Source organism: Sycon ciliatum, chromosome 10 (assembly GCF_964019385.1).
Source record: "Sycon ciliatum chromosome 10, ocSycCili1.1, whole genome shotgun sequence".
NCBI lineage: Eukaryota > Metazoa > Porifera > Calcarea > Leucosolenida > Sycettidae > Sycon > Sycon ciliatum.
In genome coordinates this window covers 20,139,312-20,166,398 of record NC_088652.1, presented here as the reverse complement: position 1 = coordinate 20,166,398, position 27,087 = coordinate 20,139,312, and the positions used below count along the sequence as shown (strand labels likewise).

At 46.2% G+C, this 27,087-nt stretch overlaps 1 long non-coding RNA gene across 1 annotated transcript; it reads right to left on the bottom strand.

The window, feature by feature from the left end:
- Positions 1-11,723: 11,723 nt before the first annotated feature.
- LOC135826449 (uncharacterized) lies at positions 11,724-19,302 on the bottom strand. The gene is made up of 4 exons (XR_010555297.1): positions 19,257-19,302; positions 18,053-18,110; positions 17,685-17,742; positions 11,724-11,781 (listed from the first exon to the last, which is right to left on the bottom strand). It is a non-coding gene; the product is annotated as an uncharacterized LOC135826449 (long non-coding RNA).
- Positions 19,303-27,087: the final 7,785 nt, after the last annotated feature.

The following is a 27,087-nucleotide window of genomic DNA, read 5'->3' as shown; positions in this document are numbered from 1 at the left end:
CCTACAAGCAAACTAAAAATCAAATCAATGCAACCACTCACGTCACAACTGGGTCATGTTATAGAGAGGTACGTTGAAAGTGACACGTGGGCACAAATGGTCAAAAAGAGACAATTTCTCACCTTTCTGCCCGTTCGAAGCTCAAGAACTGACCATCGCCACCCTGATCTTGTTGTTTAGCTGGACATAGGGAAGTGCACGAAGAAAAAATGCCACATTTCAATAAACAACTTGCCCAGGGCTGCTCAAAGCTCAAATCAAGCTATCTCGAAGTTTTGGGCCTTTTTGCCCGTGATTCTTCACTTTGCGGCTAAACTATTCACAGCAGTGCCAAAATTTTAGCGTCACTGAATGCGGGTGCCAGCGGCCTACAAGCAAACCGAAAATCAAATCAATGCGACCACTCACGTCACAACTGGGTCATGTTATAGAGAGGTACGTTGAAAGTGACACGTGGGCACAAATGGTCAAAAAGAGACAATTTCTCACCTTTCTGCCCGTTCGAAGCTCAAGAACTGACCATCGCCACCCTGATCTTGTTGTTTAGCTGGACATAGGGAAGTGCACGAAGAAAAAATGCCACATTTCAATAAACAACTTGCGCAGGGCTGCTCAAAGCTCAAATCAACCTATCTCGAAGTGATGGGCCTTTTTGCCCGTGATTCTTCACTTTGCGACGAAACTATTCACAGCAGTGCCAAAATTTTAGCGTCACTGAATACGGGTGCCAGCGGCCTACAAGCAAACCAAAAATCAAATCAATGCGACCACTCACGTCACAGCTGGGTCATGTTATAGAGAGGTACGTTGAAAGTGACACGTGGGCACAAATGGTCAAAAAGAGACAATTTCTCACCTTTCTGCCCGTTCGAAGCTCAAGAACTGACCATCGCCATCCTGATCTTGTTGTTTAGCTGGACATAGGGAAGTGCACGAAGAAAAAATGCCACATTTCAATAAACAACTTGCCCAGGGCTGCTCAAAGCTCAAATCAAGCAATCTCGAAGTTTTGGGCCTTTTTGCCCGTGATTCTTCACTTTACGACTAAACGATTCACAGCAGTGCCAAAATTTTGGCGTCACTGAATACGGGTGCCAGCGGCCTACAAGCAAACCAAAAATCAAATCAATGCGGCCACTCACGTCACAGCTGGGTCATGTTATAGAGAGGTACGTTGAAAGTGACACGTGGGCACAAATGGTCAAAAAGAGACAATTTCTCACCTTTCTGCCCGTTCAAAGCTCAAGAACTGACCATCGCCACCCTGATCTTGTTGTTTAGCTGGACATAGGGAAGTGCACGAAGAAAAAATGCCACATTTCAATAAACAACTTGCCCAGGGCTGCTCAAAGCTGAAATCAAGCTATTTTGAAGTTTTGGGCCTTTTTGCCCGTGATTCTTCACTTTACGACTAAACGATTCACAGCAGTGCCAAAATTTTGGCGTCACTGAATACGGGTGCCAGCGGCCTACAAGCAAACCAAAAATCAAATCAATGCGACCACTCACGTCACAGCTGGGTCATGTTATAGAGAGGTACGTTGAAAGTGACACGTGGGCACAAATGGTCAAAAAGAGACAATTTCTCACCTTTCTGCCCGTTCGAAGCTCAAGAACTGACCATCGCCACCCTGATCTTGTTGTTCAGCTGGACATAGGGAAGTGCACGAAGAAAAAATGCCACATTTCAATAAACAACTTGCCCAGGGCTGCTCAAAGCTGAAATCAAGCTATTTTGAAGTTTTGGGCCTTTTTGCCCGTGATTCTTCACTTTACGACTAAACGATTCACAGCAGTGCCAAAATTTTGGCGTCACTGAATACGGGTGCCAATGGCCTACAAGCAAACCAAAAATCAAATCAATGCGACCAATCACGTCACAACTGGGTCATGTTATAGAGAGGTACGTTGAAAGTGACACGTGGGCACAAATGGTCAAAAAGAGACAATTTCTCACCTTTCTGCCCGTTCGAAGCTCAAGAACTGACCATCGCCACCCTGATGTTGTTGTTTAGCTGGACATAGGGAAGTGCACGAAGAAAAAATGCCACATTTCAATAAACAACTTGCCCAGGGCTGCTCAAAGCTCAAATCAACCTATCTCGAAGTGATGGGCCTTTTTGCCCATGATTCTTCACTTTGCGACGAAACTATTCACAGCAGTGCCAAAATTTTAGCGTCGCTGAATACGGGTGCCAGCGGCCTACAAGCAAACCAAAAATCAAATCAATGCGACCACTCACGTCACAGCTGGGTCATGTTATAGAGAGGTACGTTGAAAGTGACACGTGGGCACAAATGGTCAAAAAGAGACAATTTCTCACCTTTCTGCCCGTTCGAAGCTCAAGAACTGACCATCGCCACCCTGATCTTGTTGTTTAGCTGGACATAGGGAAGTGCACGAAGAAAAAATGCCACATTTCAATAAACAACTTGCCCAGGGCTGCTCAAAGCTCAAATCAAGCTATCTCGAAGTTTTGGGCCTTTTTGCCCGTGATTCTTCACTTTACGACTAAACGATTCACAGCAGTGCCAAAATTTTGGCGTCACTGAATACGGGTGCCAGCGGCCTACAAGCAAACCAAAAATCAAATCAATGCGACCACTCACGTCACAGCTGGGTCATGTTATAGAGAGGTACGTTGAAAGTGACACGTGGGCACAAATGGTCAAAAAGAGACAATTTCTCACCTTTCTGCCCGTTCAAAGCTCAAGAACTGACCATCGCCACCCTGATCTTGTTGTTTAGCTGGACATAGGGAAGTGCACGAAGAAAAAATGCCACATTTCAATAAACAACTTGCCCAGGGCTGCTCAAAGCTGAAATCAAGCTATTTTGAAGTTTTGGGCCTTTTTGCCCGTGATTCTTCACTTTACGACTAAACGATTCACAGCAGTGCCAAAATTTTGGCGTCACTGAATACGGGTGCCAGCGGCCTACAAGCAAACCAAAAATCAAATCAATGCGACCACTCACGTCACAGCTGGGTCATGTTATAGAGAGGTACGTTGAAAGTGACACGTGGGCACAAATGGTCAAAAAGAGACAATTTCTCACCTTTCTGCCCGTTCGAAGCTCAAGAACTGACCATCGCCACCCTGATCTTGTTGTTCAGCTGGACATAGGGAAGTGCACGAAGAAAAATTGCCACATTTCAATAAACAACTTGCCCAGGGCTGCTCAAAGCTCAAATCAAGCTATCTCGAAGTGTTGGGCCTTTTTGCCCGTGATTCTCCACTTTGCGACGAAACTATTCACAGCAGTGCCAACATTTTGACGTCACTGAATACGGGTGCCAATGGCCTACAAGCAAACCAAAAATCAAATCAATGCGACCACTCACGTCACAACTCGGTCATGTTATAGAGAGGTACGTTGAAAGTGACACGTGGGCACAAATGGTCAAAAAGAGACAATTTCTCACCTTTCTGCCCGTTCGAAGCTCAAGAACTGACCATCGCCACCCTGATCTTGTTGTTTAGCTGGACATAGGGAAGTGCACGAAGAAAAAATGCCACATTTCAATAAACAACTTGCCCAGGGCTGCTCAAAGCTCAAATCAAGCTATCTCGAAGTTTTGGGCCTTTTTGCCCGTGATTCTTCACTTTGCGACTAAACGATTCACAGCAGTGCTAAAAGTTTGGCGTCACTGAATACGAGTGCCAGCGGGCTACAAGCAAACCAAAAATCAAATCAATGCGACGAATTAAATCACGGCGGGGCCATGTTATAGAGAGGTACGTTGAAAGTGACACGTGGGCTTAAATGGACAAAAAGCGACAATTTCTCACCTTTCTGCCCGTTCCAAGCTCAAGAACTGAGCATCGCCGCCCTGATCTTGTTGTTTAGCTGGACATAGGGAAGTGCACGAAGAAAAAATGCCACATTTCAATCAACAGCTTGCCCAGGGCTGCTCAAAGCTCAAATCAAGCTATCTCGAAGTTTTGGGCCTTTTTGCCCGTGATTCTTCACTTTACGACTAAACGATTCGAAGCAGTGCCAAAATTTTGGCGCCACTGAATACGGGTGCCAGCGGCCTACAAGCAAACCAAAAATCAAATCAATGCGACCACTCACGTCACAGCTGGGTCATGTTATAGAGAGGTACGTTGAAAGTGACACGTGGGCACAAATGGTCAAAAAGCGACAATTTCTCACCTTTCTGCCCGTTCGAAGCTCAAGAACTGACCATCGCCACCCTGATCTTGTTGTTTAGCTGGACATAGGGAAAAGCACGAAGAAAAAATGCCACATTTCAATAAACAACTTGCCCAGGGCTGCTCAAAGCTCAAATCAAGCTATCTCGAAGTGTTGGGCCTTTTTGCCCGTGATTCTCCACTTTGCGACGAAATTATTCACAGCAGTGCCAACATTTTGACGTCACTGAATACGGGTGCCAATGGCCTACAAGCAAACCAAAAATCAAATCAATGCGACCACTCACGTCACAACTCGGTCATGTTATAGAGAGGTACGTTGAAAGTGACACGTGGGCACAAATGGTCAAAAAGAGACAATTTCTCACCTTTCTGCCCGTTCGAAGCTCAAGAACTGACCATCGCCACCCTGATCTTGTTGTTTAGCTGGACATAGGGAAGTGCACGAAGAAAAAATGCCACATTTCAATAAACAACTTGCCCAGGGCTGCTCAAAGCTCAAATCAAGCTATCTCGAAGTTTTGGGCCTTTTTGCCCGTGATTTTTCACTTTGCGACTAAACGATTCACAGCAGTGCTAAAATTTTGGCGTCACTGAATACGAGTGCCAGCGGGCTACAAGCAAACCAAAAATCAAATCAATGCGACGAATTAAATCACGGCGGGGCCATGTTATAGAGAGGTACGTTGAAAGTGACACGTGGGCTTAAATGGACAAAAAGCGACAATTTCTCACCTTTCTGCCCGTTCCAAGCTCAAGAACTGAGCATCGCCGCCCTGATCTTGTTGTTTAGCTGGACATAGGGAAGTGCACGAAGAAAAAATGCCACATTTCAATCAACAGCTTGCCCAGGGCTGCTCAAAGCTCAAATCAAGCTATCTCGAAGTTTTGGGCCTTTTTGCCCGTGATTCTTCACTTTACGACTAAACGATTCGAAGCAGTGCCAAAATTTTGGCGCCACTGAATACGGGTGCCAGCGGCCTACAAGCAAACCAAAAATCAAATCAATGCGACCACTCATGTCACAGCTGGGTCATGTTATAGAGAGGTACGTTGAAAGTGACACGTGGGCACAAATGGTCAAAAAGCGACAATTTCTCACCTTTCTGCCCGTTCGAAGCTCAAGAACTGACCATCGCCACCCTGATCTTGTTGTTTAGCTGGACATAGGGAAAAGCACGAAGAAAAAATGCCACATTTCAATAAACAACTTGCCCAGGGCTGCTCAAAGCTCAAATCAAGCTATCTCGAAGTGTTGGGCCTTTTTGCCCGTGATTCTTCACTTTGCGACGAAACTATTCACAGCAGTGCCAACATTTTGACGTCACTGAATACGGGTGCCAATGGCCTACAAGCAAACCAAAAATCAAATCAATGCGACCACTCACGTCACAACTGGGTCATGTTATAGAGAGGTACGTTGAAAGTGACACGTGGGCACAAATGGTCAAAAAGAGACAATTTCTCACCTTTCTGCCCGTTCGAAGCTCAAGAACTGACCATCGCCACCCATATCTTGTTGTTTAGCTGGACATAGGGAAGTGCACGAAGAAAAAATGCCACATTTCAATAAACAACTTGCCCAGGGCTGCTCAAAGCTCAAATCAAGCTATCTCGAAGTTTTGGGCCTTTTTGCCCGTGATTCTTCACTTTGCGACTAAACGATTCACAGCAGTGCTAAAATTTTGGCGTCACTGAATACGAGTGCCAGCGGGCTACAAGCAAACCAAAAATCAAATCAATGCGACGAATTAAATCACGGCGGGGCCATGTTATAGAGAGGTACGTTGAAAGTGACACGTGGGCACAAATGGTCAAAAAGCGACAATTTCTCACCTTTCTGCCCGTTCGAAGCTCAAGAACTGACCATCGCCACCCTGATCTTGTTGTTTAGCTGGACATAGGGAAAAGCACGAAGAAAAAATGCCACATTTCAATAAACAACTTGCCCAGGGCTGCTCAAAGCTCAAATCAAGCTATCTCGAAGTGTTGGGCCTTTTTGCCCGTGATTCTCCACTTTGCGACGAAACTATTCACAGCAGTGCCAACATTTTGACGTCACTGAATACGGGTGCCAATGGCCTACAAGCAAACCAAAAATCAAATCAATGCGACCACTCACGTCACAACTCGGTCATGTTATAGAGAGGTACGTTGAAAGTGACACGTGGGCACAAATGGTCAAAAAGAGACAATTTCTCACCTTTCTGCCCGTTCGAAGCTCAAGAACTGACCATCGCCACCCTGATCTTGTTGTTTAGCTGGACATAGGGAAGTGCACGAAGAAAAAATGCCACATTTCAATAAACAACTTGCCCAGGGCTGCTCAAAGCTCAAATCAAGCTATCTCGAAGTTTTGGGCCTTTTTGCCCGTGATTCTTCACTTTGCGACTAAACGATTCACAGCAGTGCAAAAATTTTGGCGTCACTGAATACGAGTGCCAGCGGGCTACAAGCAAACCAAAAATCAAATCAATGCGACGAATTAAATCACGGCGGGGCCATGTTATAGAGAGGTACGTTGAAAGTGACACGTGGGCTTAAATGGACAAAAAGCGACAATTTCTCACCTTTCTGCCCGTTCCAAGCTCAAGAACTGAGCATCGCCGCCCTGATCTTGTTGTTTAGCTGGACATAGGGAAGTGCACGAAGAAAAAATGCCACATTTCAATCAATAGCTTGCCCAGGGCTGCTCAAAGCTCAAATCAAGCTATCTCGAAGTTTTGGGCCTTTTTGCCCGTGATTCTTCACTTTACGACTAAACGATTCGAAGCAGTGCCAAAATTTTGGCGCCACTGAATACGGGTGCCAGCGGCCTACAAGCAAACCAAAAATCAAATCAATGCGACCACTCATGTCACAGCTGGGTCATGTTATAGAGAGGTACGTTGAAAGTGACACGTGGGCACAAATGGTCAAAAAGCGACAATTTCTCACCTTTCTGCCCGTTCGAAGCTCAAGAACTGACCATCGCCACCCTGATCTTGTTGTTTAGCTGGACATAGGGAAAAGCACGAAGAAAAAATGCCACATTTCAATAAACAACTTGCCCAGGGCTGCTCAAAGCTCAAATCAAGCTATCTCGAAGTGTTGGGCCTTTTTGCCCGTGATTCTTCACTTTGCGACGAAACTATTCACAGCAGTGCCAACATTTTGACGTCACTGAATACGGGTGCCAATGGCCTACAAGCAAACCAAAAATCAAATCAATGCGACCACTCACGTCACAACTCGGTCATGTTATAGAGAGGTACGTTGAAAGTGACACGTGGGCACAAATGGTCAAAAAGAGACAATTTCTCACCTTTCTGCCCGTTCGAAGCTCAAGAACTGACCATCGCCACCCTGATCTTGTTGTTTAGCTGGACATAGGGAAGTGCACGAAGAAAAAATGCCACATTTCAATAAACAACTTGCCCAGGGCTGCTCAAAGCTCAAATCAAGCTATCTCGAAGTTTTGGGCCTTTTTGCCCGTGATTCTTCACTTTGCGACTAAACGATTCACAGCAGTGCTAAAATTTTGGCGTCACTGAATACGAGTGCCAGCGGGCTACAAGCAAACCAAAAATCAAATCAATGCGACGAATTAAATCACGGCGGGGCCATGTTATAGAGAGGTACGTTGAAAGTGACACGTGGGCACAAATGGTCAAAAAGCGACAATTTCTCACCTTTCTGCCCGTTCGAAGCTCAAGAACTGAGCATCGCCGCCCTGATCTTGTTGTTTAGCTGGACATAGGGAAGTGCACGAAGAAAAAATGCCACATTTCAATCAACAGCTTGCCCAGGGCTGCTCAAAGCTCAAATCAAGCTATCTCGAAGTTTTGGGCCTTTTTGCCCGTGATTCTTCACTTTACGACTAAACGATTCGAAGCAGTGCCAAAATTTTGGCGCCACTGAATACGGGTGCCAGCGGCCTACAAGCAAACCAAAAATCAAATCAATGCGACCACTCACGTCACAGCTGGTTCATGTTATAGAGAGGTACGTTGAAAGTGACACGTGGGCACAAATGGTCAAAAAGAGACAATTTCTCACCTTTCTGCCCGTTCGAAGCTCGAGAACTGACCATCGCCACACTAATCTTGTTTTTTAGCTGGACATAGGGAAGTGCACGAAGAAAAAATGCCACATTTCAATAAACACATTGCCCAGGGCTGCTCAAAGCTCAAATCAAGCTATCTCGAAGTTTTGGGCCTTTTTGCCCGTGATTCTTCACTTTGCGGCTAAATTATTCATAGCAGTGCCAAAATTTTGGCGTCACTGAATACGGGTGCCAGCGGCCTACAAGCAAACCAAAAATCAAATCAATGCGACCACTCACGTCACAGCTGGGTCATGTTATAGAGAGGTACGTTGAAAGTGACACGTGGGCACAAATGGTCAAAAAGCGACAATTTCTCACCTTTCTGCCCGTTCGAAGCTCAAGAACTGACCATCGCCACCCTGATCTTGTTGTTTAGCTGAACATAGGGAAAAGCACGAAGAAAAAATGCCACATTTCAATAAACAACTTGCCCAGGGCTGCTCAAAGCTCAAATCAAGCTATCTCGAAGTGTTGGGCCTTTTTGCCCGTGATTCTTCACTTTGCGACGAAACTATTCACAGCATTGCCAACATTTTGACATCACTGAATACGGGTGCCAATGGCCTACAAGCAAACCAAAAATCAAATCAATGCGACCACTCACGTCACAACTGGGTCATGTTATAGAGAGGTACGTTGAAAGTGACACGTGGGCACAAATGGTCAAAAAGAGACAATTTCTCACCTTTCTGCCCGTTCGAAGCTCAAGAACTGACCATCGCCGTCCTGATCTTGTTGTTTAGCTGGACATAGGGAAGTGCACGAAGAAAAAATGCCACATTTCAATATACAACTTGCCCAGGGCTGCTCAAAGCTCAAATCAAGCTATCTCGAAGTTTTGGGCCTTTTTGCCCGTGATTCTTCACTTTACGACTAAACGATTCACAGCAGTGCCAAAATTTTGCCGTCACTGAATACGGGTGCCAGCGGCCTACAAGCAAACCAAAAATCAAATCAATGCGACCAATTAAATCACAGCGGGGCCATGTTATAGAGAGGTACGTTGAAAGTGACACGTGGGCACAAATGGTCAAAAAGCGACAATTTCTCACCTTTCTGCCCGTTCGAAGCTCAAGAACTGAGCATCGCCGCCCTGATCTTGTTGTTTAGCTGGACATAGGGAAGTGCACGAAGAAAAAATGCCACATTTCAATCAACAGCTTGCCCAGGGCTGCTCAAAGCTCAAATCAAGCTATCTCGAAGTTCTGGGCCTTTTTGCCCGTGATTCTTCACTTTACGACTAAACGATTCAAAGCAGTGCCAAAATTTTGGCGCCACTGAATACGGGTGCCAGCGGCCTACAAGCAAACCAAAAATCAAATCAATGCGACCACTCACGTCACAACTGGGTTATGTTATAGAGAGATACGTTGAAAGTGACACGTGGGCACAAATGGTCAAAAAGAGACAATTTCTCACCTTTCTGCCCGTTCCAAGCTCAAGAACTGACCATCGCCACCCTGATCTTGTTGTTTAGCTGGACATAGGGAAGTGCACGAAGAAAAAATGCCACATTTCAATAAACAACTTGCCCAGGGCTGCTCAAAGCTCAAATCAAGCTATCTCGAAGTTTTGGGCCTTTTTGCCCGTGATTCTTCACTTTGCGACTACACGATTCACAGCAGTGCCAAAATGTTGGCGTCACTGAATACGGGTGCCAGCGGCTTACAAGCAAATCAAAAATCAAATCAATGCGACCACTCACGTCACAGCTGGGTCATGTTATAGAGAGGTACGTTGAAAGTGACACGTGGGCACAAATGGTCAAAAAGCGACAATTTCTCACCTTTCTGCCCGTTCCAAGCTCAAGAACTGACCATCGCCACCCTGATCTTGTTGTTCAGCTGGACATAGGGAAGTGCACGAAGAAAAAATGCCACATTTCAATAAACAACTTGCCCAGGGCTGCTCAAAGCTCAAATCAAGCTATCTCGAAGTGTTGGGCCTTTTTGCCCGTGATTCTTCACTTTGCGACGAAACTATTCACAGCAGTGCCAACATTTTGACGTCACTGAATACGGGTGCCAATGGCCTACAAGCAAACCAAAAATCAAATCAATGCGACCACTCACGTCACAACTCGGTCATGTTATAGAGAGGTACGTGGAAAGTGACACCTGGGCACAAATGGTCAAAAAGAGACAATTTCTCACCTTTCTGCCCGTTCGAAGCTCAAGAACTGACCATCGCCACCCTGATCTTGTTGTTTAGCTGGACATAGGGAAGTGCACGAAGAAAAAATGCCACATTTCAATAAACAACTTGCCCAGGGCTGCTCAAAGCCCAAATCAAGCTATCTCGAAGTGATGGGCCTTTTTGCCCGTGATTCTTCACTTTGCGACGAAACTATTCACAGCAGTGCCAACATTTTACCACTACGTACACCAGGGAAGGAGATTGACATGGACTAGCACGGACAAAGAATCAGTGCCGCAATTTAGCGATGTGCAGTCTGCTGGACCTACGTGCAAGGGACCAATGGAGCTCTATCTCTGGCACAACACTACGAGCTACATGAAAGGATTAGTTCATGCTGGTGTAGGTGATTGGAGAGAGTATGACGGACTGTCTTGGTAAGATGAGACGTTTCCCAGCCCAGCGAAAATAGTCACAGACTCATGCACAACATGAAGGATATGAAAATTCGTGGTGCGTGATGAAATGAGATGAGAAACATAGATCAATTATTTCTTATTTCTTGGATCTTCTAATTAGAACACACGTGCTCGTTCTTCTTGTATTGCTTCCACACCTGCTAAGCTTTGTCTCCACTTGGTGTCCCATGTTTTTTGGAGGTTGGGCAGGTCTTCAAATCCTTAGTGTCATTGATACCAGGCAGGCTGTGACATGTGCGCAATGTATACTTATTTATGGCACATATACATTTCAGATGGGCACCAAAATTTCCATGATGGAAGTTGGATAGGTAGACATCACTTTGGCATGAAAAAATATAATTCCAAAAATTATGCCTAAGGCCATGGTAAAAAATAAAGTTGATTCTCAGGTCATGAGCCTGTGAGAATCGGTGCGAGCGAGCGATTTTTTATTTTATTTCCCACAATTTTTTTATTTCCAAAGATAGGGTCACACATATGTACGTCACAGGTTCATATAATTATTTTATTATTCAGGCCAGGGAGTAGAAAAATACCAGTATTTTACTACTCCCTGATTCATGCCTTTCGCATTGACCGTTTTCATGCACGCATATGCATGCATAGAAATTAGGAAATATAAAAAATCGTCGGTGCGCCGCCAAAAATCGGTGCGCGCGTATTTGAGAATCAAAGATAATTTTTACCATAGCCTAAGCCACCTTTTTGCTTGACTCGGCTCATATGTGGGTGCCAGCGGCCTCACTGCAAACCAAAAATCAAATCAATGCGGGCACTCACATTGCGACCGGTCCAAGTTGTACAGAGGTGCATTGAAATGACAGGTGGAGGGAAATGGTCAAAAAGGGACAATTTCTCACCTTTCTGCCCATTCGCAGCTCTGAATCTAACAGAGACCAACCTGATATTGTTGGATACCTGGGCAAAGGGTATTGGACAAAGAAAAAGAGCAACAGTTCTATAAACAACTCTGGCGGGGCTGCTAAAAGTTGAAAATACGACATCTCCAAGTTTTGGGCACTTTCCCCGTGTTCCTTCACTTTGCGACAAGATAATTCACAGCGGTGCCAAATATTCTCGGTCACTATTTGCAGGAGCCAGCGGCCTCACTGCAAACCAAAATCAAACCAATGCGGGCACTCACATTGCAATAGAGAGGTTCCGGGGTACGATTTTCCGTGCCAAAATGCGTATGGGCGCTACGGATTTTTTCCAGGCGTGCTCCATACGATTTTTCGGCACGGAGAATCCGTGTGGACTGGCTTCAAAACGAACTATGTTTCGTATGGAGATTTTGCGTCATCGGGTGCAGAAAGATTTTTCCTGGGCAAAGGGTATTGGACAAAGGAAAAGAGTTACACGTCTATGTATACTTTATTATGTATGTATACTTTATTTGAGTTCGCAAATCCAAACGAGCACAAATGCTCAATGACAAGGCAGCGAATATGTTATTATGTTACAGGGAAGGAGGGTTGGGGAGAAAATAAGGAGAACAAAGAGAGAATGGTAGATATCTCAATGAAGAGCGAAGCGTTATCAAACTACAAGTAAGCCAGCGAACGATAAGTCGATAGTTCTGTAAGCCGCCTAATAAACTAAGTACTTTTTTCAGGCGTGCAGTGGACTGTCATTAAAACAGAAACAGAAAAATAATAATAAGGCACCCATTTTGTTTGTCCAGGGGATGGCCCACGCCTGGTAAAGAGAATAATTATCTTCTCTGCATACTCGTATTGGCTCAAGCTGCCCATGGAAATGAAGACAATATCCAATATTAGACAGCTCATAGACCATGTTAAATGTCATGCCACGTTGTAGGCTCGCTCGCCTCTTTTGCTAGCTTATCTCGCCGCTCTCCACCATGGTCAACATAGTGATACATTTCACCCCGCTGATGCATTATTTTCTTCCGATTATCATCTTCTTTCCTTCATTCTTTCTTCTTTTTTTTTTCTTCTCTTGCCATGGCTGGCTAACGCCCCCTCCTTTGCATTGGCTTCTGCCATTGGACGGTGAAATAATAATAATAATAATAATAATAATAATAAAATAGAGAAAATAAAATAAAATAAAAATAAAATAAAAACAAACAAACAAACAAAGTACTAACAGTTACTGCTAACGAGAGTACCGGTACTTGCTACTAACATCGGGAGGATGAAAGGCCCAACCCTGCCCTGCCAGTTACGGACTTACGGGGGTCGCCATGGCAAATAATAATGGTAAGCAGTGAAAATCAATCACAGACAGGAAGCTGTCTCAGGGCAAGTTTCTAATCATAACATCAGGAAGATCGGAGGGTATACGGTACGACGGCAGCTTTGAAGCTGCTGAGAGACGACAGTACTCTGACTGCATCCGGTAGGACGTTCCAAAGGGAACTACCTCGGGAGGCAGGGCGAGATCGTCCGGCGCGGGTTCGTGTAGCTGGTAGACGGAGCCCCAGGGCGAGATCCAGGCGCGTCCTACGATCCGCGCAGCGTACGAAGAGCTCCTGGAGGGATGGACTCGCACTGGCGTGTATGCACCTCCAGACAAAGACCAGGACCTTCTGCCGATGTATTTCTCCAATCCTGAACACCTGCATGCGTTCCAGGAGATCACTGGCACGAGAGAACCCCGGCCGGCCATAAACTGCTCTTGCCCCACGGTTTTGTGCTACATGGAGCCGGTCGGTCTGGACCTGAGTGAGACCTGGGCTAAACGCAACGGACCCATACAGTAGATCCGGCATGATAGCTGCCTTGAAGAACAGCACACGGCTAGCAAGTGTTAGCGACTTTCGTGTCCGCCACAGAGTTCCAATTTTCTTATTGGCTTTCGTGATGCTCGCATCGACCTGGGGCTGCCATGACATGCGTACATCCAAGGTGATGCCAAGGTAGCGGGCACTGGTGACGCTTGGCACGGGTATGCCATCGCACTTTACCACAACGTTGGGACTCTGGCCATTGGATCCTGCAAAGACAAGGAGCTGACTCTTGGTGGCGTTGAGGATGAGACCACGGGAGGCTAGCCAGCGAGCTAGGTTAGAGACGGCTGTTGTGAGCTCAGAAGAAACGAGGTCAGCGCTGCGGCGGGTGGAAGTCAAGGCTATATCGTCTGCAAACTGGATTGACATAGTCGGGCAGGTAACAGTCGGTACGTCTCTAGTGTATATGTTGAAGAGCAGCGGCCCCAGGACCGAACCCTGCGGAACACCGCAGGTGCATGTAACAACCCTGCCGAGTCCGGTACCAGTGCGCACTTGCTGTTGGAGACTTGACAGGTAATGTTTGAACCAAGTCAGTGCTCCTCCAGTAACGCCAATGTCAAAAAGGTCCTGGATAAGAATGCTGTGCTTGACTTTGTCGAAGGCTTTCGACATATCTAGAAGGCAGGTTGCCACAACTAGACCGTCATCTCGCCCAGTGTCGACTCTGTCAGTTAGTAGGGAAAGAGCGTCTTCCGTAGAGTGCCCATGACGGAACGCAAATTGGGTCACTGGCAAGATGTTCATCCGTGCGACATGTTCCACCAACGATTTCAGCACGACCTTCTCAAGGATTTTGGACAGTATCGGTAGCAGTGATACCGGTCGGAAATTTTTGGGAACAGAGGGATCACCAGACTTGTGGAGCGGAACAACGTGAGCTAATTTGAACTGCTGTGGAACTTCGCCGCTGGTTAATGATGCATTAAACAATGTGGTAAGAGATGAAGCTAATATATCAGCACAATACTTGATTAGGAGACCCGGGATTCCATCACTTCCAGTAGCTTTGGCCGGGTTGACTTGCTGCAGCAAGCGCTCCAAAGCACCCACTGTGACGGGTGAAAAGGACACTAGGGAATGCTCTGCAGGGGGTCCCGCAGGCAGGAGTAGTTTGGATGGCCGAGTGATGTCGGTGACGACAGTCTCGAAAGCAGACGTAATCGCCTCTACACCACACGATGGCTCCTGATGTGTCCGCTTTCGACCGGTAACGGAGTTTATGACCGACCATAGCTGACGGGGGTTTCCCGTGTTCTCCGCGCACTTGTTTCGAAAGAACTCGTTCCGTTTACGCCTGTAGGCATTTGATGCAGCGGACCGGGCCTGTTTGAACGCTGAGTGGGCCTGCTGGCAAGTTTTGTCCGATAGCCAACGCTTGTGCAGCCTGTTCTTCCGCATAGTAAGCTGATACAGCTCTCTGTCCGACCACGGTGGTTCGCTTGGGCGTTTCCGGCTTTGCTTGCAAGTGAATGGAGCATGGCGATCCAGAACAGTTATAAACTTTGAATGCCAGTCTTGCCACATTTCATCCACGTTAGCCTGAGCAGGAAAAGCATAAAAGTTTGCAGCAGTAAGGTCATTTCGGAAGTCGTTTATATTGATGTTGCGGAGATTTCGGGTGGATGTAGCCGGCTTACTGGTCGACTGCTTGGGCACGGAAATGTCCAGCTTGGCAAGAACTGCAAAGTGGTCACTGATCGTGCACTGAATGACATGGCACATCGCTACTGTTTCGGGACGGGCTAGGATTAGGTCGATTACGGTACCTTGGGGGCAGTCGGGCGTCACGCGCGTGGCACTATCCACATGGTTTGCCAGACCATATGCACCTGCCAAGTCAAATAGATGGCGAGTTTGATAGTGTGTCCTGCTGGTATCAATACCAGGTGGTCTGGCATTCGTGTTGAAATCGCCGAGGAGAGTTATCGATGGGGTTATCCGTGAGGCTCCGTCAAGCGCTCTCTCTAGTCGGGTCCAAAAGCTGATAGGCTCAGTTGGTGGGCGGTAGACACAAGCAAATACATGGTGGGCTGTCCCAGAATTCGTTGTCTGTAACCAAAGAGCTTCCAGGCCATCCTGCGCAAGGTCCAGCCGAGGTTGGAGAGCAAGAGATGAGTGATAGTAGAATGCCACACCGCCTCCTGGGCGCCCACGGTCAAGTCTCACGAGGGAGTAGCCTGGGATGACTAGTTCTCCATTACTGATAGTCTCATCCAGCCATGTCTCTGCAAGGCCAATAACGTCGATCTGGGAGCTATCTAGGAGTGCCTTAATTTCATGTGTCTTGTGTCGCAGACTGCAAACATTTAGGAATGCAATTGTCAAGGGAGTTGACCTATTTTGTGGGGTACTGTGCCTGGTGAAAATGGTGATGCATAGGAGAAAACTTGCGTAACACAATACAAAGCAATCAAAACGAAGATAAAGAACAATCGTGCGAGAAAAGAATCAATCTATGGGCTACGGCGCCAGATCCTCGGCTGTGAGCGGATTCTGATGGGCTTCTTGGCTTTCCTTTGCTTCCTGGTACGAACATCTGTGAAAGCTTCAGAATCAGAGCCACCGTTCTCGTCTTCCATTTCGGAGCCGACATCTTCCCAGCTTCTATTTTCCGGGAGCTCATCCGCCGACGACTTCACCTTGTCGCAGCTGTTTTCATCTTCAACAGTGTGTGTATGTACGTGCTTGCGGGGGGTCTGGTTCTTGCGCGTCCCAGCTGATCTTGTGCTAGGCTTCCCATTGACCTTGTCAGGTACGGTGGACTCTCCCGCACTGGCGCCAACATCAACTGCTGCAGTTTCTGTGTGAGGGCTTTCATTTATCTGTTCTTGGCTTGGCGCCTCTTGGTGACCCGTACTAGTACTCAATTGCCCTTGCAAGGAGTCTGCGTAGGACATGTTGGTCTGCGAGTTGTGTACGCCATTTCTCGCACCTACAGCTGCTGTACCTGGGCAGTCTTTTGCCAGATGGCCAGAGACACTGCAGCGCCAACAAGTTTGAATTTGACCTTTGTGCCATATTCTTACGGTACGGGAACCTACTCGCAAGCCAGAAGGCACAGCCTTCCTCAGGGAAACTTTGACATACCTGGTCCCGGTGTCAACTGCAAAGCCCTCATGGCTAACAATCTTCCTCTTTGGAGGACCATGGACCCAACCATAGAGTGAAATTTCATGCACAAGAGCACCATCTTGCAATGACAGGGGGCATCCGAATACATGGAGAGTCGTAACTGACATGCCTCCCATTACAACTTCGACATTCTTACTGGCAAATACGAATTCTTCCTCTGACGTCAACAGGCGGTCGCGCACTCCTTGCGTGACGAAGGTGACATTGCACCATCCAGGCTTCCCGTTTAGGTCCAGTTGGCTGAGTTCGGAGGGCTGAACACCCAGTCTAGACAGCTCCTTGATAAAAAATACATGGTCCAAAGGCCAGTCCTTGTGGACCCTAAACATAAATGAGGCAGGAGCAGGAGCTCCAGAAGTGCTCCCGTCCTCCATCGTGAATTTTGAATCTATGTATTCACGCTGTACATAGAGGATTGATATGAACACCTCTGGCTGCTAAAACCTGAAAATACGACATCTCCAAAAATCAAATCAATGCGGGCACTCACATTGCAACCGGGCCAAGTTGTACAGCGGTACATTGAAATTACAGGTGGAGGGAAATGGTCAAAAAGTGACAATTTCTCACCGTTCTGCCCATTCGCAGCTCTTAATCTGACAGAGACCATCCTGATCTTGTTGGATACCTCGGCAAAGGGTATTGGACAAAGAAAAGGAGCAACAATTCTATGAAAAACTCTGGCGGGGCTGCTGAAAGCTGAAAATACGACATCTAGTTTTCGGCACTTTCCCCGTGTTCCTTCACTTTGCGACTAAAATATTCACAGCGGAGCCAAATTTTCTTCGTCACTATTTGCGGGAGCCAGCGGCCTCTCTGCAAACCAAAATCAAACCAACGCGGGCACTCACATTGCAGCTGGGCCAAGTTGTACAGAGGTGCGTTGAAATGACAGGTGGAGGGAATTGGTCAAAAAGTGACAATTTCTCACCTTTCTGCCTATTCGCAGCTCTTAATCTGACAGAGACCATCCTGATCTTGTTGGATACCTGGGCAAAGGGTATTGGACAAAGAAAAAGTGCAACAGTTCTATAAACAACTCTGGCGGGGCTGCTGAAAGCTGAAAATACGACATCTCCAAGTTTTGGCCACCTTCCCCGTGTTCCTTTACTTTGCGACTACAAAATTCACAGCGGTGCCAAATTTTCTCGGTCACTATTCGCGGGAGACAGCGGCCTCACTGCAAACCAAAAATCAAATAAAAAATGCGGGCACTCACATTGCAGCCGGGCCAAGTTGTACAGAGGTGCATTGAAATGACAGGTGGAGGGAAATGGTCAAAGAGTGACAATTTCTCACCTTTCTGCCGATTCGCAGCTCTGAATCTGACAGAGACCAACCTCATCTTGTTGGATACCTGGGCAAAGGGTATTGGACAAAGAAAAAGAGCAACACTTCTGTGAACAACTCTGGTGAGGCTGCTGAAAGCTGAAAATACGACATCTCCTAGTTTTCAGCACTTTCCCCGTGTTCCTTCACTTTGCGACTAAAAAATTCACAGCGGTGCCAAATTTTTTCGGGCATTATGTGCAGGAGCCAGCGGCCTCACTGCTAGCCAAAAATCAAACCAATGCGGGCACTCACATTGCAGCTGGGCCAAGTTGTTCAGATGTGTGTTGTTGTCTGATGATTGCCTATGGGCATGAAACTTTTAGTTACAACGAATGTGTGGTGCTCTGTGCCGTGTGCAATGACCCATACAAAGCTGTGCTACTACCTGATGTGTCCTGCAGGCGCAGTGGGTTGGTCAAAGACCATTGTTGAAATGGAAAGGGTTTCTGGTTCAAGTCCTGCCTGGAACTATTTTTTCCAGCCGTGCTGCTAGGGGGACTTGTGGCCAGGTACAAGGGGTACATGGATGTGGCTAATGGGGTTTCTCGGCACTTGTGTCAGTGGTTGTGAGACTCATCCCCTTAGCCGTTGCATCTGCCGCTAGGGTTTACCGGGTGTTAGCGGCTGTCGTGAGTTCCGTTCGAGAACAGACACGAACATTTACTTTATTTTACTTTTTACCTGGTGTGTCCTCATCATGCATATAAAACGTGGTGCTCACACTCTGAAGGGCGGCGCATTCATTTTGAAAGGAGGCGGTCAAAAAGTGAAGGAGGTCGCAGCACCCCGCTATGTCCTTTTGGCAAGAACCCTGACAGTGCTAGCTTTGGACTTGGAAAGCTTGAAATACTAGACGCCCAATGTGCCGCCGTCACAGCACAAGAAATTGACACTTTTTGACGAACACCCCAGTGAATATGATGCATACATCAAGCACGTAGACAAGACTCCACTCCTCACTGCATGGAGCCAGAGAACATGTGCATGCATAAACCTGGTTGACACGAAATCTTCTAGCCTGGACTCAAGTTACTCATATAACGCAACTCCCTTGGGGTAGAAGTCTACCAAGGACACTGGGCATTTTATTGTACTTCAAAGTAATTATTGCCTTATACTTTTATGCAAAATTCTTTACTTGCAAAAACTCATAATAATTATGGTATCTCACCAGACAATCTGGAAGACAAATGGAGCTTGAAGCAGTTCCACCTCCTGTGCAAGACTGGTTTGTTATTAGCAGTGTAGAGTACTGGCTGTATTGCATCATCGACTTGTTATTAGCAGTGTAGAGTACTGGCTGTATTGCATCATCGACTTCAATCTAAGAAACACATGTACACGAAAAGAAGAAACAAGTCCCCATTTGGCTTCAGTAAGGTACAGCATACATTTATATGTCAAGCAACTGCAAGAAACAATAGTTGCTGTTCCAGCAACATTTCTCTTTTTCGTGCAAGTGCCTGACAAGAAAGCAGTGCATCATCGGAACATGTCTTGACTCTTGGTGGATTGCTTGACTATTGCCAAGAGCTAGCTTGACCTTGATTCTTCAGGCTTCTTAATATTACTACTACATGTATATCTGTTGCTATTGTTCATATATCCGTGGTGAGGAGCTTTTGTACAAGGGCAAGGGAGAGGGCCACAACACAATTGATTATTTCGGGAAACCACGCAACTACTGATCGTTACGTATAGATTATAGACCGGTTAGGAGGTCCATATTTATCCTGTATATACCAACTATGAGGTCTATAATCTATTTATCGTATTCTCCATGCAATGGTGTCTTTTTATATACGACATAATTATTGTAGTTGTATTATAGCCTATGCCGCATTGCACGACATTGCAGGGCCAAGGTCATTGTTTAAAGGGGAAGTGCATCGATTTTTCAAGTAGGGCTCAGATGAAAGACAATTGGATATCGGTTCCGATGGTATATCTCTCGCTTGCGTACGGCAAGGGAAACTTGCCATATCGCCGATTTCCTGATCCCGTTTCCATGGCGACTACAGGTGATGACGCCCATTCTGCTTAGCTCCGGGAGAGAGAAGGTCGATCACTGCAGAATTGTGTCATTTTTAGTTGTCTTCTTGTATTCACGAAGTGAAAGAAGTACTGTTTTCAATGCTGTTGGTGCCGTGAACTGTTTATTAGTAGTCCTCTCCGTTGTGTACTGGGACGTGACACCGACAGGGGAAGCTGGAGTGCGGAGACGTTAGCTGGCAAGCGAAAATCGTGACGAACCAAGTGCTGAAATCTTGGTTGGGACAAATCAAACGTTCAGCATTTACCTCAACCAAGGACCATGCCGTTTGCTCTTTCCACTTCCTGAAGATGGATGCGCTGCCTGCTGGAGACTCTCCTATCTCTCGTAACATCTTCTGAAGCCAGGTGAGACGACGAGTAGCGGAGATTAGCGAACGAAGTAATGTCGTATGTTTTGAAATTTTGCTGCTCAGGAGAGATGGCATGATATGAACTTAGTCCATGTGAACTCAATCAGCCCATGAACTAACCCATGAACAAATGCTTTCCTTGCAGACGTGCATGTGTCTATCCAATCTACACGTAGAAATCATTCCATGCCCTCAGTGAATGGCCTATTTATAATTATATTATTTGTCCATACACTTCATCTGCAGGTTGTCTCTATGGAGAAGGGTATTGTTCATTTCATATGAAGAAGTTCGGGCAATAGATGCTTTCCTCTGGTACAATTCTGTTGACCTGATGTTCTTTCTAGCTTCAGGGGTAGCTTAGGTGAGGTACCATCACCATCATGTTTACATGAGGGTCAACCACTGCACCGTTCTTTGTTGTGACATGACGTTAGTTATTGTAACTGCTCGCAGACTCCATAACTTCCAGCAACACCTAGCATGGTTTTCCGTCACCGTTGTGGGTGAACAAATTCCTGTCCAACATATTTATACAGACATGCCAGCACACACCATGCGCCATACACACACTTTCCCTGCCCTGTCGAGTCACAGCCACGTGGGCCCGGAGGGGCAGCGGAGAGAGAATGGGAGAACGCCGCCCCATGGCGCCCGGGACACAAAAACAAGAGTTTGTCCGGCTACGTAGGGAGCAACACACATACATATACAGTACATACACCACACACACACACACACACAAAATGAGAGTTCGGGTCATCTGCCACGAGACTGACGTACGGCCGGGGAGAGCTTCAGCAGCGGTGTCTATTCCTGCCCTGGACCGAACGGAAGCAGCGGTCGCGGAACACACAGTATTCACCACAACACGGCTCCACTGTCGTTGGGGGCTGAGCCACACACTTGTGACGGGCAAGAACGCCACAGCTAAGAAAGCAACGGCCATAGCGATCACACTGGCATGCTCCACGCTGCTCCTGCACACACTCTCTCCCTCTCTCTCTCTCTCTCTCTCTCTCTCTCTCTCTCTCTCTCTCTCTCTCTCACACACACACACACACACACACACACACACACTCACACACACACACACACACACACACACACACACACACACGTGCGCACATACTGCAAGAAAGAAAGAGAGCATGAGTGTCAGATTCTTAAATAGGAAGTGTTTATCAGCACACACTTATACATGCACATGCAGGCACTCAACGATCAACTATGCACCATGCCATATGTTCGTCAAACATAAGATTGCAATACCAAAGAACAACATAAACAAGATCACTTACTTCGTTCTTCTCCAAGTGTGTCCTCCCCAGCCATTTCCCTAGGCGGAATGTAGCCTACGAAATGGTTTCTCTAGACTAGGAGAAGATGCTTGGTATTCGCCATCTCTCCTGAGAAATGTTCAGCAAAAATGTCAAAACATACGACATTATTTCGTTTGCTAATCTCCGCTACTCGTCGTCTCACCTGGCTTCAGAAGATGTTACGAGAGATAGGAGAGTCTCCAGCAGGCAGCGCATCCATCTTCAGGAAGTGGAAAGAGCAAACGGCATGGTCCTTGGTTGAGGTAAATGCTGAACGTTTGATTTGTCCCAACCAAGATTTCAGCACTTGGTTCGTCACGATTTTCGCTTGCCAGCTAACGTCTCCGCACTCCAGCTTTCCCCTGTCGGTGTCACGTCCCAGTACACAACGGAGAGGACTACTAATAAACAGTTCACGGCACTAACAGCATTGAAAACAGTACTTCTTTCACTTCGTGAATACAAGAAGACAACTAAAAATGACACAATTCTGCAGTGATCGACCTTCTCTCTCACGGAGCTAAGCAGAATGTGCGTCATCACCTGTAGTCGCCATGGAAACGGGATCAGGAAATCGGCGATATGGCACGTTTCACTTGCCGTACGCAAGCGAGAGATATACCATCAGAACCGATATCCAATTGTCTTTCATCTGAGCCCTACTTGAAAAATCGATGCACTTCCCCTTTAATTAAACTAGGTTCAGCATCGGTAGCACAGTAGCTGGGTGATAAGGAAGCGTGACTGAGGTTCACATGGTTGTGGGTTCGAATCCCCTCTTGTATATTAAAATATTTTCTCCTTTGTTCAAAAATTTCGTTTTATAAGTTGGAGAGAAAATAGTTTCTAAGTCCAAGAGGTTCTAAGGAGTCAAATTTAAGTAGTCAAATATATTGTGTATTTGACTAACGCAACTGCATTGTAAATAAACGGGGGTTTGTCAACTGACAACCGCTCTATTTAGTAACTGTTGCTATTCACTCTTTAGATGAAAATCAGGTTCTAACGATGGGTGACTGGCCCGAAACGTCAAATATTTTTTCCAATTTTCATCTAAACAGTGAATGGCAACGAAATACAGCGGTTGTCAGTTGACAAACCTCCTTTTATTCACATAGCTATGCAAAAGACGTTACTTCAGTAACGTCTGGCGCTAGCCAGGGTCCACACAACTTTAATTCCGTGTTTGTTTGTTTGTGCCATCGGCATGCCTGGCGCTATCCTGTACCTGTCCCGTACCGTACCATCAAAGACAGCTGGTCACAATATTCAAATAGGGCTTATACGGTGTTGTACGGTATAAGGATGTCGTATAGCATGTCGTACAACAGTACGATGAAATTGTGGGAGAAACCAGCGACCGCTTGGGAACGATGAACGTTACAAGTCTTATTGTGAGTGAGAGTCAGGCCAAGTTTCTGAAGATCAGTAGCGAGTGCTATCCCGAGCATTATGTTAGCATTACAAAAGCAGAGACAGGATGCGTATGATAGGAGACCGAAGTTGCTGAAGATCAGTAGTCATTGCTGATAACGTGCAGAAAAACTAAATCCGCAGCTGCTTTTGCCGTCGGACAGGATGCGAATTATAGGAGACTGTAAAGTCATGTAATGTGCTCCACAGGCAACCATGCATTCGGTCAATAGAAAAGACATTCCATCAGTTCGAGTAATCCCCAATAAATTCTGCAATTACTTTTGCCCAACTCATATTCAAACTGATTGAAACCTTTTCGCAATACAATGATGTAGCCAATCAATGGAAAAAAAACCATTTCCATCAGTTCTAATAACATGCATGATGAGCTAGGCAAAAAAGCATAGTGTAGGGCCCTGAGCTTCCAAGCTCTCTCGTTTGTATTTGACTAAGCAGTCAAATGTGCGATATATTTGACCGCTTAGGTATCAGGGAAATCAGTGGGGTAAAATACTAAGAAGGCGATAATGGTGAAAAAGGAGAAGGACAAAATGTTACGAGTTATGACTAACTGTCCACCAACGTAACCAGATCTTATAAGCAGCGAGAGCAGGCGATAATGTGTGATATTAGCGGCATGCAGAGTGCTGCACTTGCACAGCTAATTATCAGCCTCACCTTCATCCCAAGTCCGAGTCGATAAAAGGTAGACGGGCAAGATATCCCTCCTCTTGAACGGGTGTGGCAGAGGAACGTAGAAATTGTGAACTTCTGCATCCCTTCGTAACTACGTTTCTTACGTGCTATGCGCGCTGCTCGCCACAAACTGGCCTGTTCTGGCGATAATCATCGTTCTTAGGCTAAGAGGCAAATACTAGATTGTGCGAAGTCTAGCTTGCGTTACGGAGACAACACTTGCAGTGTAGATGCTCAGGATGACATAGCCTAGCTAGACACAGGAAATACGACGACAATGGTTGCAGGAATCACTTCAAAGTAACTTCTAGCAGATCTACTACTCCTATCGATTTCTGCATCAGATACCTGGATACGGCAGTCCTGCATTATTTGTGCATACCCATTATCATGATTATCCGCCTGTGCAGCGCGGGAATACAATGATGTAGCTGCACCGGCAGGTTTTGCGCGCCAGTTTGTTTCTTTGCGCTGCTGGCTATTAGCGCTAGGCTAGATCATGGTCTCGCACTAGTCGCAGCGCGACCAAGCAGATCTAGCGCACACATACATATGCACAGACAGCCACGATCACGGAGTTCTGCAAGTAAGTCACAGTGTGTACTGACTCCGTCCATGGTGTTTGGCTATCACTACCAGTAAAAGGAAAGGATGTATGTAGATCTCCTGCGTCAAAGAATGCTTCCGGGGTGCAGTCACCTGGTCACCGCATGCAGCCTAGCCTAGCCTGGTCAACATGGTCAACGCGCGCGGTGACCAGTGTGGCAGTGCCGGGCACGGCCACCAGGTCACCACTGGCAGTGGTGACCTGGTGGCCGTGCCCGGCACTGCCACACAGACAGTTCAGTCGCCAGTCACCACTGCCACAGTGCCAGTGGTGACTGGCGACTGAACTGTCTGAAGCAAGCGTCTACCTAACCAGTTACCTGACTCAGTGACTGTACTCTCACACGCGCACTCTCCGCTCACGGCTCAACCTCGGTTCTTTCCATCACATGCACAGTCACCATGGTCACACTGTCACTAAACAATGGTAAGTGTAAACATGAGTTTAGACTTCCGTTCGTGGAAGCGAATGCCTGATCGGGCAGTGATCCTCTTTGCGCCCATGCACGCACACGCGTGCACGCGTCTGTACTGACTGTAGTGTAGTGTAGAGTAGTGATGGCTTGGTGTCACCATGGTCACTCAGTGCGCGCTAAGTAAAGTAAAGACACACGGTACGCATCTACTGTGTAGTGTAGAGTCTACCTGTCACATTTTATTATTTTTACAATGACAGTACAGTCTGTATCGGCTATAGCGTACCCTTTTGATTTCCGTGATTTTATCACTATAACCGATGCATCACTATATGCGATACGATCGATTTTTTTCGAGCGACACATGAAAGGCAAGGAAATACTTCCAGCATGGCGTTTTGACAAATGAGCATGCTGCATAGTTGACAGTGCCCGCATTTCCATAAAAAATTCTGTTATGTACATGAACATGTGTCACTATCAAAATAAGCAACGTGAAGAAAGTAAAGAAATAGGGCCTTTGATATTATTGCAACATGTATTTTAAAGTTATCACTATAGCCGATAATAATGTAGTGTGTTATGCATGTTTTGATTCGTTGTTGCCATCATAATATCCGATATATCATTACATCTGATAATATTGGTTATAGTGATATTTGTACTGGATAAAATACGTTTTGCTTTTGATATTTCGTACCAATATCACTGTAGCCGATATATTCTTATATCCGGTCACTCTATAGCCGATACAGACTGTATGTAGATGTACATGATAGTAGTACAGACTGTACAGTGTGCTGCTGAATCCAGTACCAAGTACGTGCCGGGCGTTGCGCGGCCCTAGATCTGCGACCACTGGGCTGCGAAAAGGTGCAAAGATTTTTTTTAAAGTGATAACTACTACTTACTAGTATAAACTAACTACTAACTTGAGTGACTCCAAGCGAAATGAGGCCCAAGCGCAGCCCCGTGTGACGGTGTGTTGAAGCACTTCGGAGAATGACCATGGTGACGCTTCGCAACAACACGGGTGCAGCAAGAAAGACCGCGTGTAAACTTTTCACTCTGTAAAGCCTAAAGCCTGCAGTAACCATGGGAACCGTAGGACTTCATCACAGGGAGTCGTATAAAAAATATGGACTTATTACTATTAGGTCCAAGTTACAGTTAGGGGTAGATCTACATGCGTCAAGTCCCTGATGATCAAACCTACCAAAACTGCCTTCAGCCTTTTTAACCTACCATGCATGCGAAGTACGATGATAACGCCAGGTCAATTAGTTACATGTACAGTCTGTATCGGCTATAGCGTACCCTTTTGATTTCCGTGATTTTATCACTATAACCGATGCATCACTATATGCGATACGATCGATTTTTTTCGAGCGACACATGAAAGGCAAGGAAATACTTCCAGCATGGCGTTTTGACAAATGAGCATGCTGCATAGTTGACAGTGCCCGCATTTCCATAAAAAATTCTGTTATGTACATGAACATGTGTCACTATCAAAATAAGCAACGTGAAGAAAGTAAAGAAATAGGGCCTTTGATATTATTGCAACATGTATTTTAAAGTTATCACTATAGCCGATAATAATGTAGTGTGTTATGCATGTTTTGATTCGTTGTTGCCATCATAATATCCGATATATCATTACATCTGATAATATTGGTTATAGTGATATTTGTACTGGATAAAATACGTTTTGCTTTTGATATTTCGTACCAATATCACTGTAGCCGATATATTCTTATATCCGGTCACTCTATAGCCGATACAGACTGTACTAAGTTAGTTAGTTCCGGACCCGGCGCTGTGCACCCGGACCCGTAGAGTCTACCACGCGTACCCCGGCCCTAGCCTACACTACAGCCTTACACTGTTACAGGCCATGTCTACTTTGTACTTGTAGGCTGGCCTAGACTACCGGTAATAGAGGTTAGACCTGCTAACACTGCACTGGCACTGTTTGTTTCAACCTTCCAGCTTCAACCGGTCCCTGCAGATTTGCACTGTTTTCAACAGGTTTTCGCGCCGAGAGGAAAATAATAATACAACTGCGACTCAGTACGCATGCGCGTCATTATTATGAGAACTGCATCTCCTGCTAGTCCTAGCAGCTGGGCTTTCTTCAA